Genomic DNA, 10,536 nt, shown 5'->3' on the forward strand with positions numbered 1-10,536 from the left:
GTCTTAAACCCAGTACAGGAAACCTATCTCAACTGTCAGCTAAAAGACCATATACAGTCACTGCCCATTATAAAACAGTACTTCCAGGATTTAAGGACAACGCAGGACATCTAAAAAATGCCATGAGCAGATAAAGACAACAAGAACAATTAGTAATTCAGACCTATAAGCCACTGGCCCATGGCAAGACACCAGTGTGTCAATAGATAGATAGATATATGAATGCAATCTATACCCAGCATTTTGGGAGAAAACAGCGTGGCTCAATGTAAAACTGAAAGAGTGAGTTATACTTTCAAAATAACACTTGTTTACATTTGGTAAAGGTCTAAGCCATTGCTTTCCACGGTCATTTGAAAGACTGTTGCTCAATTTTTCACATCCTTTCTTCTATCACCATGACTAATCATACAAAACCATCCAGCTTCTTAGACTCAACAAGTATCAGGGACATGAGTATTTCTTTCCAATTCCCAGGAGCAGCTGTGTATCAACCCAAGTGATTTTATAAAAAACAGGAAATATTTAGGGAAGTAAGAAAATAGATTTCCCAATCTGAAAGCCTTGTTCTATATGTGGCCTCATCTAATACAGAAAGGGTGAAAATTAAAAGAAAGTCTTCATTCTCATTAGAACCCCTCTTTCCTGCCTCACCACTTCCTGCTCTCCTCCCTCTCACCCTATCCCATGCCACCCATGGCAATTCATACTTTTCCTGTTCCTGAAACCCTTTCAGATGCACCAAGTGTCACTAAAAATACTATATATGATATAACTGGTACAGAAACTGAAAATAATCTTTCCTCAAATAAAACACCTGCTATCATTAGGCAATACAGGTTTCCAAACAGACTCAGACCAATTCCAAAGGAAAAAAAAAATCCCCCCCCCCCTTTTATTTCCCTTGGCTGGAAGGGTAATAGCTGCAACTGAGAGCAGTAATACTTAATTTTTCCTGCCCGTGTTTGTAATCAGAGCTCTGACAGACCCAGACACCCTACAAAACTGATTAAAATTGAGAAAAATTGCCATGTTTTACATAGTTTTTACATATCTTTGTTCTAAATGCTAAAGACCTGCAAGACATTCTTCTCATCAAGAACAAACACACAGACAACAGCACAGCAGCCTTCAGTGATACAACAAAGGACAATTTAAGACAAATGACTTGGAGCAAATGCTATCACTGAATAATCCCACAGCAGCTGTCATAATTAGTTACCTCCAATCTCATCAGAATCAGGGAAGTTAGAGTTAAAATCGAGCTCTCTTCCTGTAACATTGTGTAACTCCAAAACAGCAGCATTATCCTCGCTATTTCAGAATTAACATTTCTCCATAAGATAATGTGGAACCGCTCGATTCTTCCACATCAGAACACCCGCTGAAAGCCGAGAGATGACAAAAGAAACTCGGTCAAGTTTGAGCCTCTCAGCACCTTATTTCCTGTCTAAAGAGCCCTTTTGTTCTGCTTCCCTGCATAAATGTTAATATCCTGCCATCATTAGAGAGCGAAACGACGAAGGAAAGCCCCACGCACATGAACTCCACTGCCCCGGAGGGCGGAACGACGCCACACGACGCGATTAGAACGGCAAAATTCCTACCAACACGATCTCCACAATTTTCTGTTCGCTTCACCCCAGATTAACTTCACTTGGAGCTGCACTTCGGCGCAACCTACCCTGGGCACGGGGCCCACCCTCCCGCTCCTATTGGCCGAGCCGGCGGAGGCCGGCCCCGCTGGCCGAGCCGCGCCCGCTGATTGGTGGAGCGGCCTGTCCGTCACGTAAAGAACTTTTCCTTGCTAGCAGGTTAGGCTGGGCGGGCTCGGGCACCCCGGGCGCGCGCTCTTAAAGGGACCGTGCCCCGCTCCCGCCGTGACAAACCCGAGCCGCGGGCGGACGCACCCCGGGACTGATGCCCGGGACGGACCCCGGACCCCGCCGGGCGCCCACCGCTCCCGGCACCTCGCTCCCGGCCGGGGGGTCGGGGGTGGAAGAGAGGATAACACCCGAGCAGGCTGGGAACGCTTCTCCCGCGGCAATTACACAACTGCCGCTTGCTCCACTTACGGGATAAAATTAGCTGTGGGTTTGGAGCCCATCCGCGCTTTAAGGGTGACTGGAGTTACCCTGGGAGGCCGAGCACACTATACAAATTAGTAACCCCGGCTAAAAATACATCGGGTCGCCGGTTCCAAAGACTTCCACCCATTTAAAGCATGAGTCAGCAGGAGCTCCGCAGGAAGTGACTGTCTCCATCCCACAAGGTACCACGGTTTCTGCCAGAAACTTTTTGTGCTTATTCAGGCTTCACTTGACTGAACAAATTTGCAAGATCCTGGTCACGTTATGACAACAGCGTTTCTCACGGCACAGCTTCCTCTCAGCGCTACACAAAATCCTGTCCCTTTAGATTAAAAGTGCTTCTTTTTCCTTTGTGCAAACATAGATGTGGTTCCCTACCCATCTATCCAGTGACAGGATGAGTAAAAACAAAACAAGGCTTAATACGTATTTCACAAGTGTAGATATGACACCTGGTTCAAGACGAACCTTGCCCCATTCCTATCAAGCAACATAGGGAAGATCCAGAACACAGTCAGTGTTCCCTCCTGCACCCACAAGTATCATCATAGTTACACAAGACTTATCTGGGTAGCATGGCTGCCTTACATAAAATATTTTCATGTGTTTAGTGTAAAATCACTAAAAATATGAAGCTAGAGGAAGATAAAGCACTTGCCAGCACAAGCACATTTGGGTTGTTTTTGTTGTGTGCGAAGGCAGAGGAAAATCTTGTTTCTGGTTCTTGCCACCTTTCCTCTCCCAATGCTGGAGCTGCCTGCCTTCCCTTACTTCACCCACCACCACCACCACAAAATGGGGATATTTTAACTTCCCTAATACAGATTAATAAAGTCCAAGGCAGTCCAGCACACTGTTTTACTGCAAATACCATGCAATGCCAGGAAAATATTTACAGCTAAGTACTCCCTTGAGCTGTGATACACCAAAAAGAGCATAAAAAACACCTTCAGGAAGGACATTTACTTCTGCTAAAATGATGAAGTAGCACATTTTGTGTTACCTATTTTAGAGCAACCTATCGTGCCACAAACCCAAGTAAGACTGAAAAGCAGCAATCGGTTGTAAATTGATATGTATGAAACACTTCAAGAACAGAATTAACAATGTTCACATAACTTCCCCCAAAATACCTATACAAGCTGAAAGAACCTTAATCCTTGCATCTGAATTCAGTGCCCTGAGAGAGCCAGCACTGCTGGAAGCTGATTTGGGGTCCCCTGAGGATAACTCATACTCGCATGACACTTTTTTTGACCAACCTTTATCTAAGCAATCAAAACCAAGAACACAGTTCACACAAACAAAACAGACCAGTAAAGTGTCCCTCAAGTATCTCAGTAACCAATCTTGGAAAGCTTCAATTTAGAGCACATTAACTTTAGGCCCATAAAAACAGCAGCACAAGTCACAAATCATATCAACCAAACTGCCAAGTGCTAGAAGACACGACAACCCTGAAGTCAGCATTGTTTTTAGGGTACTTTAAAAAAGAGAGGAAAAAAACCCAAACCACACATACTACTCCAAAAGTCTCCAGCTCTCTTTGCTACCACAGCAGTCCCACCTCCTTGTAACAGCAATGAAAAATAATTTTTATCATCAAACATCCCACACTTCAGATCATGCTTCTGTCACACAGGCAACTAGCAGCTCTTATCACTACAAGTTTCATCCCTTTTCCTCCCCACCTCTTCCCCCACAAGCCCTGCAGTCTGGCCAACTCCTGAAACCCAGCTCTGGTACTCATCAGCCCCTTCCACCTGCCTTGAGTGTCTGAGCTGGCAGAAGTTTGGCCAGCCTCTGATAAGCAAGAGTATGGCTTACCCAGAGCAGAAGGGAGATGGCAAAGCAAACTCTCCTCTGCTCAGCACAGGCCTCCCAGATTTGCTTACCTCATTTAAAACCAAAACAAACACACACAACCAAACTGTCATATTAAGAAAGCCCCAGGAGTACTTTGTTATCCTCATAAAAGTGAAGATCCTCACATCATTGTGAAGTGGATTCATGGTTGACACTAGGTCACTAAACTAGAAATCATGGGTAAAACACATCTATATCTAAATGTTGGGAATCCATGCATTAAAACATTGCTATTCATTATCCCATGCTGAAGGAAATGTAATGAAAGTAGACATTAGAAAGCCTTATTTTTAGCCTCAGTTTCTGCAAAAAGCCATCTATTTTCCCTCTAAACAGACGTACACTAGAAAAATGGCACAGGCACATTTTAAGGTTCAGGCTCAAGTTAAGCCTTTCCTACTCTTCAATATCTGTAGCAATGCAGAAAAAATGAAAGTAGAAGATTGCAGCTACAAGAACCCTAGGCAGAGAAGCTTTCACAGCAGTGTTAAAAAAAAAAAATCACTTTGCTGCCACCCAACTTTTCATTTGGACAGTAAGAGAGCACCTAACTCTCATTTGACTACTGTAATCATGGAACAGCTAAAAGGCCATTTGTCCTGTAATCTTACACATGCAGAAGACAGCAAGTTTGGAAGACTTCACAGCTCAAGAGATCAAGGAACAGAGCCTTTCATCTTTAAGTCGCCCGTTCCACAGAGACAAGAATAGTAGTGATCAAAAGCTACATGTGATGGCTGTTCAGGGATTAGATGAAGAGATGGTTACTCAACGTCCAGATCCCAACAGATCAGTGTGAACCACAAGAGCTTTCTTCACTCTTTTGCACCTGGTTTTCAGTCCTGAATCCATTATACCTCCTGGATTCTGTACATGTTAATAAGTAGCAAAGAAACTGATCTGCTGCATACACACACTGAACAGGCACCCTTCACCCTCTGGTTGTCAATTACATCTGCACTACAGCATGTGCTGAATTGTTTATTTATTATTATTATAGTTCTGAGTTTTAGCTTTTCTTATTACTAGAGACAGCTTTCAAAGCAGTGTTTAGCTTCCCGTGCCTTTCACACCCTCAGATGCTGTAATCGTGTTTATAAACAGTAGTTCTCAAACTTGCTGTGTATTTTTGAAAATGTATCAATTTTAAAAGCACATAGCATAGGAATTTCAGAACTTTGGCATCTGAGAAATGACTCTGAGACAACATTATTAAATTTTTTATCAAACCTAAAAGAACCATTAACTTAATGAGGGCCATGACTACATAAAGGCAGTGGGAAAAAAATTCCCTGTGTGAAGAAACAAACATTCCTTTTCATATTATGTATTCTTCAATACATCGGTGTGCAGTCTCTGCAAAGTCTGCTAGCAATAGCTCCTTTCCAGCCTGACTATAGTTTTGAAAGCGTGCAAGAGTACCTGGAATTTCCAGGCTGGATAAGCAAGATGAAAACAAGTTCAGAGTGTATGTTGACTGAAGGTCCCCAGAGCATGGGTTCATTGTCCTGTTTCAAACACTACCAAAAACAATCTTCTACACAAACCCAACAATGCACAGTTCATAGCTCTTAGTAGCACATTACTTCCCGAGAACAAAATTGCTGATGAAAAGCCAAGATCCTAGAAACCTAGCAGGAAACTTATCCTTAGCTGTAACTAAGGAGGCCCCCACACACAAAGAATTCAACTTGCTATTCCAGGAGTTTGAAGAGAACATACCAGACTGATGAGTTTTCAGTAGTCTCGAACTTCTGAGATTCCTCTTGCTGTTTTCAATCCCAGATGTACTACTGCACTGCAATAATCAGATCTGGAAACAACAAAGAGGTGCACATGGTAAATACAGAGAGGTCTGCTGCGCTGTCTGGACAGCGGCACAGATACACCAGACACACACATTTCCCTGGATGTTTTAGCAGTTATTTTCAAACCACCCAAAGCTTAGCTGGTCTGATATATTATTAAAGTTCCAGAATGTTGAATCCCAACTCTTTCTATATAGGGAATAAACCCTTAACAGAATCATCTGTCCCTGCCCCATAAGGCTGGACATCCCTAAGAGGTCTCAGTCTCTCAGCAGCTGCCATATTGGTTTGCTTTGGGGTGGTTGGGGTTTTTTGGGGGTGTGTGATTTGGTTGGGTGTTTTTTGGTTGTTTTTTTTTTAAATCAGAACATGGAATTACATCTTGTACAGCTGCACAACCAAGGTCTCTGGTGACAAAGGGCCACATCACTTGCTTCAGCCAAAGTCCTTGAAGAAGGATCTAGACATTTTAAAAGACACTTCCTTGATATCAGGTATCCCTCGGGTGGAGCAAAAATAAGTACACTGAATTCAAAGGAAACTGTAGTATAGTCCAAGTGCATTTATTTGTCATCTATAATAATCTTTGTAGGTCAAATCACATATCTTGAATGCAAGTCATAGCTCATTCAGTATTAAAAAAAAAGGCTGCATAGCAATTAACTGCCAAGAAAATGGAGCCAGAAGTTTGTACACTTCCAATTCTCTCAGAAATCAGACTGATTAATATAGCTGTTACAAAACGACACACTTTCACAGAAACAGGGATTACCTTTATCTGTAACCATAGCAACTTTTCAGTAGTTTGTGTTAATGCTACTCTGCCTCTTGATAACTTGCCACTATCTCTTTCAAGCTATTTGTGTAAGGTTTTGAATGTGCCATCTGAGACCATGAAGTATCAAGAAGTTGAAATATAAACTTACATTCTTCAATCACACTCCTGTAAGTATACTATGTCATATACAATGTTGTTAATTTTTGCCATAAATTCATGATTAGTCAAGAAGTAAAACAGTAACAGATTAAAATAAATTTAACATGATTCACAGGTTTTTAAGACAAGCATTTTAAGAAGTATTCTATGAAATACATACAGGAGACAGTTTCTCCAGTAGTGAAGAGTATCTTCTCCCCTATCTGCAAAGTAATAAACCCAATTACGCCACTGACATGTCAGAGACTTTGTTATTCAGTATCATAAGGAGTAAAAGCCTTCCCAATATACATTTATTTTGACCTGAACAAACACAAGACAGATCAGAAAAGAGCCAGTCCCCTTGTTCTAAGTTAGGCGATAATAAAGAACAGGTGTAGGTACCTCAGCACTACAAAAACAAATCAGATAAAATTCAAAGAGTAAAGCTGTAAAAGTTAGAGGACAGACGAGAAAGAGACAAAGGCAGGAATTGACATATTTACTTCCTCAATTGTTGACTTACCATCATCCACAGCTCAGAAGAGGATTAGCACTCTGTACAAAAAATTACTTGACACAAGACAAACAAAACCATTTGCTGGTAAGTAGGAGGAAGAAGAGAATAATTTCTTCTTTTTTTTCCCCCTTGAAGTTCACAGGGCAGCTTACCAAGCTGTACCCTTCTCTTTTCAGGGTAGAGTTTGGCACAGTTAAGATGTGAGCACAGAACCTTAGAAGAGTGAAAGAAACTCGGCACGCTCTTTGCTCCCTGTAGCTCTTATGCAATGACACCTATTATAGGACAAGCCTGGACAAACACTCGGGGAATGGACTTCAGAACACAACGGTGCACTTGAAGTCAATCCATGCAGGGGGTGAAGTAACTACCACGGCTTTGCTGAATGCCTCCACATTACATCAGCACATATGGTGGAAGCCTCTGTATTTCGTTGTTGCTGCTGTTGTTATTAGCACTAAGATAACTGCCCTTTTTATTTTCTAAGGTTACCCAATCCTAACATCCTGTGGAAACACGAGTGGATGTTCACACCCCTTATCTATCACTCCAGGCTTTTGGCAAAGCCTAGAAGGTAGGATGGGTTAAATCTCACAGGGTTCCTGGGCCAACACCAAAACAACAACAGTAACTTTCAGAAAGCAAAACGCGAAAGTACGACAAACGGCATAACCGTTAACCCTTGGTTTAACCAGAAGAATGGCTCAACACAGACTGCACGCTGATTCCCGAGCACCCCCGTCCCCACACCACCCAAACCCGGCGCACTGGGCTCACCCGGGGGGCAGCGGGGCCCGGCCCGCAGCGGGGGAACCCTCGGGCCCACAGGGCACCGCCGCCGGGTCCAGCCGCTCCCAAAACCCCCGCGGTCCGCGCGGAGGACGCGGGGCCGGGGCCGGCCGGCGCAGCGCTGGCGGCGGGCCGGCTCTGCCTCTCCCTTCCACCCAAGGACACGAGTACAAACACCTCTGCCCCGGGATGGCTCCTGCGCACGCAGCCGCCCGCCGGGGGTGGGGAGAGGAGGACGGAACCACCAAAAAAGGCAGAGAAAGAGCCGCGGGCCCCGCGCCCGCGTCGCCCCGCAGCCCCTCGCCCGCAGGGTGCGGGGGTCAGGGGTACGAAGGGGGGACCTTCCCCACAGCCCCTCCACCGCTCCCGGGGGCCGGGGGGCGGGCGACCACCGTCCCCCCGCCCCGCCGCGGTGCGGAGTCGCTGCCGCAGCCCCGGCCCGGCCGCCCCGGCCCCACCGCGCTCCCTCACCTGCGCCGGGCCCGCCGCGCCCGCCGGCCCCGCTCGCTCCTCACCAAACTTTTTTTACCCCTTTCTCCGTGTTTCGTTGCCCTCAGAGTGACGCGGGCGGGCGCTGATTGGCGGAGCCCAGGAAGGGAGGCCGCAGGGAGCGGGAGGCGGCGCTACGGCCCGCGAGTAATTATTACACGGCGACGGCGGCGACGTGAACCACCGAATGCTATTTAAAGGGACAGCGGCCCGCCCCATGCGCCCCTCCACCCGGCGGGGTGACGTGAGGCGAGCGCGGCGGCGGGAGGGCGAGCGGGCGGCAGCTGCTGGGGACGGTGGTGTCCGCCCTCCTGCCCCACAAATAAATTCATTTTGCTGTAAATACTGACCGTGAAGGAGAGGGTGTCTCCGAGCGGGGTCGCCTGGGGGGCTCAGGGCGCTGTGTGAGGTCGGTGCCTCACAGCCCCCTCGCCTTCTGTGCCCTGTGGGAAGGCAGCGATGGGCTTAAGAGTCTCTTGTTATCTATAATGTCACCTGCTTGTTTCTGTTTTCTTCGCTCTGAGACAATCCACTACAGCTTCTTCACATGCACAGCATTTCCACCTCACACCCGATATATATGTATACGTATACTTTTTTTTTTTTTTTTAATATATATACACTCTCCCCACTCGTCACAGCCAGTTGTAGCCCATACCATGCAGGGAGGTTTTAAAGGTGAGCTTTAAGGATGATGAGTGACTTGATGGCTTGAAGCAGATAGGAAGGGAGTACAGGATTCCAGGGAGATGAAAGAAACCAAATAAAAGCAGAATTTTGTCTGTGGATAGGGGAGAGGAGCAGGCCAAGATGGGAGGAACTGCCAGGAGGTGAGTGGAGTTTGCAGAGAGTTTTGGAGGAAGGAAGGAAAAGTGTGCAGTTGTGCAGCCTGAGAAGCTTAGGCTGGGTAAAACAAGTTTCCATTTCATACAATCACAGAATATACTGAGCTGGAATGGACCCATCAGGATCATTGATTTCCTAGGGGTACTGTGAAGAGATTTAAAATTTGGGGTCTTGCAAGCAGACACATAAAGATTTCAGCAAAGATAAAGTCCAAGCAGAGACGTGCCAGGAGCTTGCTATCATCCACATTGAGAGCTGAGTAGGTAGATCCACAAACCTGGAAAAAACACTTAATGGGAAGAAAACACCTAGTTTGTTTGTTTGTTTGTTTGTTTGTTTGTTTTGAATATCTGAGCTTGGATCAACACTAGAAAATGCTGGTGCAACCAGCATGGAAGTGCTAGCATAGTTTTACAGCTATTTTGGTAGAGATTATTCAGTCTTGGCTGTCTTTGCTGATGCAATAGGTTTTCCAAATGCCAGGCTGCATGAGCAGAAGATGACCTGCATTGCATGTGGGTATCACAGCATTCACCACAACATTATTTGGAGCACTTTCATGGTCTTGGCAGTAATCATACGGAGCTGTGAGGAGTGATGATCACATTCCTCCCAGCCTCTCCATGATCACCTTTTGTTAATTTGATTTTTTTAAACCTCAAATTCCCTCTGCTTGTTCTCAGACTGCTTTCTTTGGAAATATAAATGCAGAATAGCAGGGCACAACATCCTCACTGTTTAGGAAAAGGCCAATTGATTGTTCTGCAGTTGTGAGCGACCAGCACAACAGCTGGCAGAACAGCAGCGTAAATACAAGGGAAATGCAAACAGAGAACAAGGCGGACACCTCCTGCTAGGAGTTACTGACCAGCAACACATGGTGCAACAAATGTTAAGTTGTGGCATCAGATGTCAAGGGGGAGCAGCAGAATGTTCAAATGTGATCTTACTTAAGTTGCGGATGACGCTCATCAGTTCTCATGTGACTGAAATGAGAAAACTCAGTTACAATAATGCTGGAGTAAGTGGGTTTCTTGGAGCATTCAGAGTCACTATGTTTGGTACAGTCAGAAGCTGCCACAGTTCAGAAGAGGCAAACAACCTCTAGGAAAATAGAGAACACAAAGTTTCATGCCGTTTGTATTAAAAAAAGCCACTAGCCTCTGAGGAAGAAAATTCCCAAACAAGATGTCCCGGCTTATTCTTGGGGTA

The 10,536-nt window shown here is 45.3% G+C and overlaps 1 protein-coding gene across 4 annotated transcripts in view; it reads right to left on the reverse strand.

Moving 5' to 3' along the window:
* The window catches only part of ZFAND6 (zinc finger AN1-type containing 6), a 34,670-nt gene extending 26,092 nt beyond the window's left edge, over positions 1-8,578 (reverse strand). The window contains exons 1-3 of one of the 4 annotated variants that reach the window (XM_082290742.1): positions 8,461-8,572; positions 6,862-6,904; positions 5,679-5,769 (exon numbers count right to left, since the gene is read on the reverse strand). The gene's annotated coding sequence lies outside the window, so the exon portion shown is untranslated. Of the gene's footprint in view, positions 1-1,607; positions 1,630-5,678; positions 5,770-6,861; positions 6,905-7,977; positions 8,158-8,460 lie in introns of those variants that run through there. The other 3 variants (XM_082290740.1, XM_082290741.1, XM_082290743.1) reach the window with 3 other exon arrangements.
* Positions 8,579-10,536: the final 1,958 nt, after the last annotated feature.

This window comes from Coloeus monedula (assembly GCF_965178545.1).
Source record: "Coloeus monedula genome assembly, chromosome: 14".
Classification (NCBI taxonomy): domain Eukaryota; kingdom Metazoa; phylum Chordata; class Aves; order Passeriformes; family Corvidae; genus Coloeus; species Coloeus monedula.